This window comes from Nicotiana tomentosiformis, chromosome 2 (assembly GCF_000390325.3).
Source record: "Nicotiana tomentosiformis chromosome 2, ASM39032v3, whole genome shotgun sequence".
NCBI lineage: Eukaryota > Viridiplantae > Streptophyta > Magnoliopsida > Solanales > Solanaceae > Nicotiana > Nicotiana tomentosiformis.
Genome location: NC_090813.1, coordinates 38,073,130 through 38,084,617, shown reverse-complemented (window position 1 = coordinate 38,084,617; position 11,488 = coordinate 38,073,130). Strand labels below are relative to the sequence as shown.

At 33.7% G+C, this 11,488-nt stretch overlaps 1 long non-coding RNA gene across 2 annotated transcripts; it reads right to left on the bottom strand.

Moving 5' to 3' along the window:
* Positions 1–2,355: 2,355 nt before the first annotated feature.
* On the bottom strand, positions 2,356–5,069 carry LOC104108981 (uncharacterized). Of its 2 annotated transcripts, XR_011413792.1 has the most exons (3): positions 4,840–5,062; positions 4,580–4,650; positions 2,356–2,946 (listed from the first exon to the last, which is right to left on the bottom strand). It is a non-coding gene; the product is annotated as an uncharacterized lncRNA (long non-coding RNA). The 2 variants fall into 2 exon arrangements; XR_011413791.1 differs by having other exon boundaries at positions 2,356–4,650; positions 4,840–5,069.
* Between the last annotated feature and the right edge of the window lie 6,419 nt (positions 5,070–11,488).

Genomic DNA, 11,488 nt, shown 5'->3' with positions numbered 1-11,488 from the left:
CTAAGATACTCATGAATATAGCCCAACCTACTTTTTCAGTCACCTCTTGAGTCTTGATAATTAGCTGGAGTATCCCTTATAAAACATCAAACTTATTGCATCAAATATGGACTAAACAACCCCAGTTGCGAGCTAGTATGGTGGCGGTGGGGGGCGGTTCAAAGGTGGAGATGGACCATACGGATCATAATAAGGTGGAGGACCTTGAGGAAAAAGACCAGGTAGTCCAGGAGCAGGTGCTGGTCCTAGGGGTGGTGCAGGGGACGGCGGCGGCGGCGGAGGAGGAAAAAGTGGTGGTTCGGTATGTACACCTGGAGGCGGAGGAGCAGAAAATTCATTGAGAAATACATGAGGAGGAAAAGGTGGTGATGCAGTATATAGACCTGGAGGTGGCGGAGGCGGAGGCGGAGGCGGAGGCGGCGCCAAATTCTCCGGGGGTGGTGGCGGACCTGCAGGTGGTCCTGGTGGAGAATGACTCCGATGGAATGCCATAATAGGAGCAGTAGTGTATAGTAATTGTGTTATAATTATGCAAATATATGCAATGAAACAAAGATGGCGAAGAAACAAGAGTTTAAATAGGAAAGAAGTTTTCTGGGGAAGCTGTGAGACACGTCATCATTATATTGGAATAGTAGTTTTAACATGGGAAGTAAAATTAGGTAGTTGAGAGCTGAAACGTGTTCCCTTCAGTCAGATACAAAGGTCAAGACTACAAAAATATGAAGATTAGGTTTGTGATAAAGATGGCCATAAGTATCTGCTCGGATGACCATTAAGTTCTCATTTTTGGAAATACTCATTTGATTTGCAATTCCCAATGTGAAATGTCTTCTGTTAAACATCAAGTTTTTTATAGACATCAAGTCTTCCCTCTGTAGAAGAGTTAACCCAAATAATTACTCACAATCTCTTAAATTAAAAATAATATACAGATATATAATATATGTATAATTATGTATAGCATATTTATATCGACTAGAAAAGGTAAATATTAAATCTGGTCGGCTCACATTAAATCTGGTGGAATATTTGTTTTTGTATTTTCGCTCTTTTTTGGGCCAACCGAACACATGTTTGCGCCGTTGCTGATGCCCGATTGTGAGAAAGCCCGTAATAGTGCTTAATGGGCTATGGCACTTGAAGATGAAATCTTCAAAACTAGTTATCCTATAGTAGTTTTTTTATTTTTTGGGGGGGGAATTTCTACATAGTATAACCACCTCCAAAATAATAGTGAAAAAATATACTATATATTTTGTTTATTAATTTGTAATATATGTTATAATATACTTATTTATAATAATCAGTATATATCTTTTGTATATTTGGCTAGCAACAATAATTATTTTTGGCAGCTGGCCGAATGTGTTAAAAGCCCTTTTTTGGTATATTAAATTTGGCCAAACCTTATTGGTTGAGATTATACTTAATACTTATCGGCGCGCTGGTATTTAAAGTAATGCAATAAACACATTACATGCATCTTTCATATGTACCTTTATCACTAATCATGGTTAATTAATATGTAATCACCGGGTGCTGATAAGATTTTTTGGTTTCAGACCCGCAAGCCATGCTTCTTCGCAAGGTAGGGATAAGGCTGCGTACGTACTACCTTTCCCAGATCACACTTGTGGAACTACACTGGGTTGTTGTTGTTGTGGACCCACAACCCATGATAATTGCCTTGTGAAAAATCATATCAGCCCAAATCAACAAGTTAGAGAACTTAACATACTGGGAAAAAAAAAAAAGTAACATACATCAAACATTAAAAGCCCTTTTTTGGTATATTGAATATGGCCAAACCTTATTGGTTGAGATTATACTTAAAAAACTACAAGTGTTACATTTATTTTTGAAAAAATATAATTTTTAAATCAATGTACTTAGATACACCATTAAGTTTAACCCAACTTAACTCGAAACTATAAAATGTGATTAAATGTTATGATAAAGCTAGAGGTGGAGCTACATTATGAAAAATATTTGGTAAGATATCTTACACATCATATGTTATAAAGCACGTATATTGGTTGAAATTCTAAGTCACAAACTAAAGTTTATATCTAATTTATAGAAATGTATATATTTCGAATCAATATTTTTATAACTCTTCTAAGTTTAATCCGACTAGCTCGAAGGAGAGTAAAATTATTTGATTTTACAGAAAGAAAAATGTTTCTAAAACACTGTTTAAGAATCTTTTTGGAAAAACAAGAACATACAAAACTATCAAGAAAAGTTTGCAACTTCTAGGGTCTCCATTAAACTCAAAATGTAATCATCATTTGTTCTACTAGAGAGAAAGTAGAATTTGATGACCACTTGAAATCTACATGAGTCGAATACTGATGGTATAAATATCCTTTTATTATTCTCATATAATATTATTCAAAAGTAGAAAATGCAGAAATACATTATCTAATTGAAATCTATATAAGTCGAATATTATGGAGACATATATGGAAAGAGCTCAGTGTCCACTGGCTCATAACTCATATCACATTGGTTTGAATTTTGCTAATTCGAACGGTGTTCCCTCTTCTTCAATTAACTTCGGTATTGCCCCCCAAAAAAACGCACTCAAACATGTCAGCTGTTTGTAATTGTGAAACACTGAAATAAGAATGCTGTCTTCAATTGTCCTGTCCATCTTGAATCTGCCTCTTTCAATTCAGCTATCTTCCCATGGTTTGAACCTACACGGAGTCAACTTTACCATTGCTCTCGCGGCTCTCCTTCTTCCTATTCATTGAAAGAAAAAAAATAATGGCGTCCGCTGGAAATTGCTGTTAGACAAATCTATTGTAGAACCAAACTTGCAATTGGTTTTTATGCATCTTCACCAACAGCAAAGGCAAAGGATGTGGAAAAACCTTTAATATCTTTCTGTGTCCCGTGAAAACTAGGGTTGATATTGCTGTTTTGAAATTTATTCAGCTGCAACATCATGAGAAAAGTGAGGATACTTGCAAACTTTTACTCCTTCCGGATAGATAATTAGTTAACCTTAAAGCTACAAATTGTTAGAAATAAAGTGATTGAGAGAGCAAAAGACTTGACCAGTACAAATTTTCTATTGTTTGAGGAACTATTGCGCCATTAATTATTTTCATATGATAAACAGGATGTTTCCAATGATCAACAGCTCATATACATCCACAAGAAAAAAACAGTACTAGTAATTGGGCTTGTGGCTTGATTGAACCATACAATTTATCATCGATAAGAGGGTGCAGGCACATACCATGAATTTCTAAAAAAAAAGGCAGTCCAGTGCACGAAGTATCTCGCGTTTACGCAGGATCTGGGAAAGGGCCGGACCCAAAGGGTGTGATATAGGCAGTCTACCCTGATACAAGTATCAATGGATGATTCTACGGCTCGATACCACAAATTTTTCTTCTCTGATATTTAATTAGTAATTGAAGCCTCAACAACTGATCAATCATTAGGGAAAAAGAGAAAAACCAAGAAAAGGAATTCATGTAAAACCCTACCATCTGCACAAGCATAAACACAATACAAGAATAGTCTTGCTCTTTTTCCTGCTTGATAAGGTCACCAATCAGTCAATCACCCCAAAAATGACACACCGGGAATAAGATATGGATTTGAAGAAGGAATTAATGTCAAGAAATTAACATTTGATTTGCTAAATTGTCATGACCAACAAATCAAGTGAGAAATCATTAGAACACAGCACAATTCCTGGAAATTTAGGGTTGGAAATACTAAGAATACCTAGTCAATACATGAGGGGCAAATATTAATGTGACGTCCTACTGCAATGATAGAATGAACCATTTAATGATCTTATAATTTTCACTCAAATAGAAATTCAGAAACTCTTTAATCTCTAATCTACTTTTAAAGAAACTTAGAATAAAGATAATTGATATTAAGGAGAGTTTAAGATCAATCAAAGGATGAAATTAAGCTTCTTGCAAGCAAATAATAGGTATATTTGTAGGTAGTAAACTATCACCAACATGCCTTTCATGAATAGACATATTTTTGCATGATTAGACGTGTCATTTAATCAATAAACATGTCCCTAATTAAGGATGTCAATTTCTACTAGCTAAAAGTACCTATTCAAAGATATGTGACCTAATTTGGACAATCATTTGATATAATTTTCACAAAATCTCATGTCTTTTAAAATAACAGGCAAGTTAAGCTTTGAGTTACTCAAAACAAAATTCAACAGCGTTTAGATGAGCAGTATTCTATGATTGGAATTTGATATCCCAATTAAGTAACAAGTCAATTCAAAACCCTTTCTTGCTCGGAATTATGTAGGTTTAATTTCATATTCAATTAAATTACAGTTAACAACAATTAATATAAGTCCCATTATTTTGAACAAAAAGGAGGAAATCTGCAAACAATATAAATACATTTAAAACAACAAATTAAAGGTAGGGAAGGGCTGAGGATGATGACAGAAGACTAGAGAGCACAAAGGATTAAGGTGCAGAAAGCTTCCAATTAGCATCTTATCATCATCTGTGCTCTCTATCTTCTGTCAACAGCATCTCCCACTTGCCTCCTCTCTTTTTACACTTACAGTCATACGTCAGTGACAGATCTAACAATAAGTTCACGAGTTTGGAAAAATCTAGTACTTCAAGGTCGAACCTGTATATATGGAAGAAAATATAAATAAATATAAATAAAGTTAGATATATATATATATATATATATATTTCAGAATCAATATATAACCCATAATGTCTAAATTCTGGAGTGAACAAACATCATAATAGTGAATATAGTTGAAGGAGATAATTGAAGATTATGGAGCACATGAGAGGATAAATCAAGGACCTTTAATGTGCTCTCAACCTTCAGCTCACTGCATCTTGCTCCTTGTCTTTCTTCCTCTCCCTATGCTAGGTTCTAGCTCTAGGGACTAGGACGTAGAAAGACAAGTTTTTTCCCCTTTCTTTTTATAGGGAATTTTGTTTGGAGGTTTTCTCATATGGAGGGGAAGTTAGCTAGCTATCTAGGATTTGTAGCTAGCTTAGGATGGTTTGAGGGTTTCCAAGCACCTCTATTTATACAGGACAAATGGTACAACTAGTAAAGCACACTGCTTTCTTTTTTTATGTTTTTATATACACTCACATACTATAGAAGTTTACGTTACCAATGTAATTTAATTGGTTATAACAAGTTATTACTCTATTTTTGTAGACTACTTTATCAAACTTGATATAAAAAATGTTATTGTATGTGAACTTAACTTAATAATTTGAAAACAAATTACAGTGTCAGTGCACAATGCAAACATAGACTCTACTTTTTATCTTTTTTTGATAGGATAGAATTTTATTATCGGAGTATTAGACATATCATTACAATATTAGTGGCTTGTTTAATTTTTTTTTTAAGAGCTGATTAAGTTAGAGTCCATGGCATTTGTGAAAAGAGAACATTATCTCAAAATCAGTCAAAACACTTTATAAATCTGTGGGGTTACGAGGAGTATATATTTTGCATTATTGCCATGCGTCACGTAAAGCTTTAATTTCGTCTATAGTGGATTAATTAGAATAAGCACCATCAGATGGAGTTTTTTTGTGCCAAAGGAATCAAGACTTCTTTGTATTAAAGAGCTAATTAAATTTTTTTTTAAAGTGTTATTAGGCACAAAAGAGGTTTGAGGTGTGAAACCATAATATTCTATAGCTAATCATGACGTGTTTTCTTCTCTTCTTAAGGGATTTACCTTTCAAATGTAACTCAAAAAATATTTAAGTTGTATGTTATGACAGTGTGAAGATTTTCTCACACTTCAAAGTAGTTTAACTTGTGAAAGTAGGTTTGTTATCATTTTTATCGTGTTAATAATTAATGTTTATTATAAAGATTATGTCATTAACATATAAGTGATCGAAAAATTTTACACTGTCACTACTCATAACTTAAACTCTTAAAAATTTATCCTAGATAGAAGTATATTTTTCTTGTGCAGAAGAATGAGCTACGTATACTAGCTAGTGTCAGAGAGAGAACGAGACTTTTGATGGTATCCATAAGAAATTTAATTTTTCAGCAGAATCCCTTAGCATTATATATTAATGATTGCTTATATTGTCTCCAAATATGTTAACTATATTTGAGGGGCAAAATGAAAATGAAAGAAGCCAAAGTATTGGGTTCAGGGAATAGCTAGGCATAAGACAGGCATGGCAAGTGGCCAAGAAACATGGAGAAAAAAAGTGAAAGTATTGGAGCATCCCCTATCACAATTTTCTTATCACAATTCATTATCCCTTTCCCCACATTTGTCCATTATATTCACTGTCCCATCTTATCCATCTCTATCATATTCCAATTTTTGGTTTGTATTATATTCTTCTTCTTCTTCTTTTGGCCATCTAAATAAGCTGTGTAGGCTCGAAAATTTTGGAGTAACGGTAAAGTTGTCTCCGTGTGTGACCTATTATGGGTTCAAGTCATGGAAGCAGCCACTAATATTTGCATTAGGGATGTAGGTTGTCTACATCACATTTCTGAGATACGGTCCTTCTTCGGATCATGTGTGAATGCAGCTTATGCACGGGGCTGCTCTGTTTTGGGCTGGACTCATATTGCACTTGTCTTCACCCCAAAAGCTTAAGCATTATTCCTCTTGTAGTCAAATCACTTTTAGAACTAGAGTTAGTTCAGTTTACGGGAGTTTGGAGTTTTCTATTTACGTTTATACTCCGTCCGTTCATTTTACCGGACAGTACTTGCATTAGAGACGACGGAGTTAGAAAAAGAAAGCAACAAAACTTTTGACTTAAAAAGATCTCTATGTTATAAGAGAAATCAATAAGTTGGATGTCTACTCTTCCTCCGTGATCTTCTCAAATGCTTAATGACATATTCAATGACATATTTCTATGCTTAATGACATATTCAATGACATATTTTTATTCACTTTTCATGTCTATATAAAGGCCTTGTAATAGATAGGAAAAACATACAATTGAAGAAGAAATAAGAATCTCTCTTCCTCTCTTTCTCTCTATATATCTTAGCTTGTTTTTCCTTGTTCGATATTGTTATTTTGAGTTATATTTATAACACGTTATCAGCACGATTGTCACCTTCATTTTTACAATCACATCCTAGTTGTGTTCGATTCTCCTTCACGTATATCACTATATATTCTTTTAGTTTATGGTAATATATATGCACCAATATGCAATTTATTAACAAATTCATATACTGTTAAGCATTTATTTTAGTTGATCATGTTACTGAAGTTCTCTTACCTTGCTTATTGTTAAAGAAAATATAAGATATAGATCTTAAGTGCGTTAAACTAACAAAAATAATTTAATAAATATGTGTGGACTTGCGTAGAGCAAAACTTATCTTCAAGACATTCTACAAAAATAAAATAGTGATAACCAAGGTGACAAAGTAATTATTGTACATACTAGTTTAAATTACTTTACAATTGGTGGAAAGTAATATTTGAATACATTCACTCTTATCACCGTATATGGTTATTCCTCAAATCCACATTTATAATAAATTACTTTTCTTTTACCATACTAAATATATCTCTTTGTGTTTATTCATATACTCCATAATTCTTGTTTATTTGACATATATATATTATATGTTACTTTTTATACTACATATTTGAAGTGATCAACTTCTTAATTAGTTGTCTGATTTATTTTTACAAGTATATTTTCATTGAAAATTATTTGTATTTGTTCTAACCCATTTACTTTTGTGATTAGTTTCAATATGTCAAACTTGTCAAAGCTTGAATTTGTGGCACTAGACATTACCGGGAAGAATTATTTATCATGGGTCTTTGATGCTGAAATTCACCTTGACGCTAAAGGTCTTGGAAATACTATTATACAAGAAAATGAAGCATCAAATCAGGATAAAGCGAAGGCCATGATTTTCCTTCGTCATCATCTACATGAAGGGTTAAAAACTGAATATTTAACTGTAAAAGATCCACTTGAGTTATGGATTAATTTGAAGGATCGATATGACCACCTAAAACTTACGGTATTACCGAAAGCTCGGTATGAATGGATACATTTAAGGTTGCAAGAATCGTAAATGAGTATAATTCGGCTATCTTTAAAGTAAGTTCTCTATTAAAATTATGTGGAGACACTGTCACAGATGAGGACTTATTAGAAAAAATATTTTCTACTTTTCACGCTTCAAATGTGGTGCTACAACAGCAATACCGTGAAAAGGGTTTTAAGAAATATTCTGAGTTAATCACATGCCTACTTGTGGCAGAGCAGAATAATACTCTATTAATGAAAAATCATGAAGCCCGTCCCACTGGGTCAGCACCATTCCCGGAAGTGAATGCTGTAGCAGCATATGATAAGTCTGAAAGAAAATAAAATAATTACCGTGATCGTGGACATAGTCGTAGACGTGGACGTGGCAGGGGACGAAATAATTATCGTCATTATGGTGGAAGTAAACAGGAGAACAATAAGGGTTCTCAAATTAATCCTTCAAAAGGTAAAATTAGTACGTGTCACCGATGTGGTATGAAAGGTCATTGGGCACGCATTTGTCGTACGCCAGATTATTTTGTCAAACTTTATCAAGCCTCCTTTAGAAAGAAAGAAAATAATGTGGAGGCACACTTGACCTTTCAAAATAATGATGATGAAACAGGTCCCTCAAACAAATATGATTCTAAGGCACATCTTGCATATAAAGATGATGATTTTGGAGGCCTAGCAAATATTACTCATTTAGAAGCTGGAGATTTCTTTGAGGATATTGACTGAAGAACTAATCATCTTACTGGGAATGAAGCTATAATAAAAGTTGTCATTTTGTTATGTTTGCAACTAGTTTATTTTTCTTAAGTGTATTTTCCTAATATATCATGTGTTGCTAGTTTCTACATTCCTAATGTATTTCTTAATATATATTTTGTTTGTCTTTCGTATTTCTTATAATATACTTTTTGATTTTTTATGAAGAATATGAAAATTTTTCGGTCTTCAGTTGGACTCAAGATTAATAAAGATGGTATATGTCTTCTGGATAGTGCTACAACACACACTATTTTAAGAGATAAGAGATATTTCTCTTATTTGGTAATGAAAGAAGCCAATGTTAATACAATATCCGGTAGTACAAAATTAATTAAAGGTTCTGGAAGAGCCAATTTATTACTACCAGGAGGAACAAATTTGGCTATTGATGAAGCACTATATTGTAGTAAATCTCAAAGAAACTTATTAAGTTTCAAAGATATTCGCCAAAATGGCTACCATATTGAGACTACAAATGAGGAAAAGATTGAATATCTTTATATTACTACAATAATGTCTGGTAAGAAATATGTGCTTGAAATATTACCTGCTCTTTCCTCCGGCTTATACTACACAAGTATTAGCAAGATTGAAATGCATGCCATAGTAAATGAAAAGTTTACTAATCAAGATAATTTTATTATTTGGCATGACCGGTTGGGTCATCCTGGTTCTACTATGATGCGTAAAATAATTGAGAATTCACATGGACATTCAATGAAGAACCATAAGATTCTTCAATTTAAAGAATTCTCTTGTGCTGCATGTTCTCAAGGCAAATTAATTATTAGACCATCAGCTATTAAAGTTAGGATGGAATCCCCTACATTTCTGGAACGTATACAGGGTGATATATGTGGGCCCATTCACCCTCTATGTGGACCATTCAGATATTATATGGTTTTGGTAGATGCATCTACAAGATGGTCACATGTGTGCTTACTATCAACTCGCAATATGGCACTTGCGAGATTGTTGGCTCAAATAATAAAGCTAAGAGCACAATTTTCAGATTATGCAATTAAGACAATTCGTCTTGATAATGCTGGTGAGTTTACATCCCAAGCCTTTAATAATTATTGTATATCAACTGGGATAATAATTGAGCATCCGGTTGCTCATGTTCATACACAAAATGGTCTAGCGGAATCATTGATCAAACGCCTCCAATTAATTACTAGACCAATGCTTATGAGAACAAAACTTTCCATTTCAATATGGGGTCATGCTATTTTACATGCAGCAGCACTTGTGCGGATAAGACCCACAAGTTATCATAAAGTCTCCCCATTGCAATTGACTTTTGGTCAGGAGCCAAATATTTCTCATCTTAGAATCTTTGGTTGTGCGATATATGTTCCAATTGCTCCACCACAACGCACAAAGATGGGTCCCCAAAGAAGGTTGGGAGTATATGTTGGGTATGAATCTCCTTCTATTATAAAATATCTGGAGCCTATGACTGGAGATTTATTTACAGCAAGATTTTCTGATTGTCATTTTGATGAATCAGTATACCCAATATTAGGGGGAGAAAATAAGCAGCTGAGAAATGAGATAGATTGGAATGTATTATCAATATCTCATTTATATCCTCGAACAAATCAATGTGAACAAGAGGTTCAAAAGATAATTCATTTGCAAAATATTGCAAATCAACTGCCAGATGCATTCACTGACCTACCAAGAGTGACTAAGTCACATATTCCAGCTGCTAATGCTCCAATTCGAGTGGATATCCCGGTAGGATAATTAATTAAAGCAAATAATTTTAAACCACGCTTGAAACGTGGTAGACCTATCGGTTCTAAGGATAAAAATTCTCGAAAAAGAAAAGGAGCAAATGATCAAAGTGATCATAATACGGAGGTAGTGACTCAAGAAGAGCACAAAGACATAACAAATGATAAAACCTCAAGGGAGGTTCAGGTACCTGAAAATGATAAGAATGAAGAGATCTCAATAAGTTATGTCTTAACGAGAAAAAGATGGAACCGAAATAATATTGTTATCGATAACATTTTTGCTTATAATGTCGCTATTGAAATAATGCAACAAGATGAGGATCTTGAACTAAAATCTGTTGATGAATGTAGACAGAGAAATGATTGGCCAAAATGGAAAGATGTTATCCAGGCAGAATTAACTTCACTTGCAAAACGTGAAGTTTTTGGGTCTGTAGTCCAAACACCAAATGGTGTTAAGCCTGTTGGCTATAAATGGGTTTTTGTACGTAAAAGGAATGAGAAAAATGAGGTACAAAGATATAAGACACGCCTTGTTGCACAAGGATTTTCACAAAGGCCTGGTATCGATTATGAAGAGACATATTCTCCTGTTATGGATGCTATAACGTTCCGTTATCTCATTAGTTTTGCTGTCCATGAAAAGCTTGACATGCATTTAATGGATGTGGTTACAGCCTACCTTTACGGCTCACTTGATAATGAGATATACATAAAAATTTCCCAGGGATTTAAAATGCCTGATGCACATAATTAGAAGTCCCGGAAAATATTTTCAATCAAACTGCAAAGATCTTTGTATGGTCTAAAGCAATCAGGTAGAATATGGTATAACCGCCTTAATGAGTATTTATTAAAGGAAGGTTATATAAATGATACCATTTGTCCATGTGTTTTTATAAAGAAAACAACATC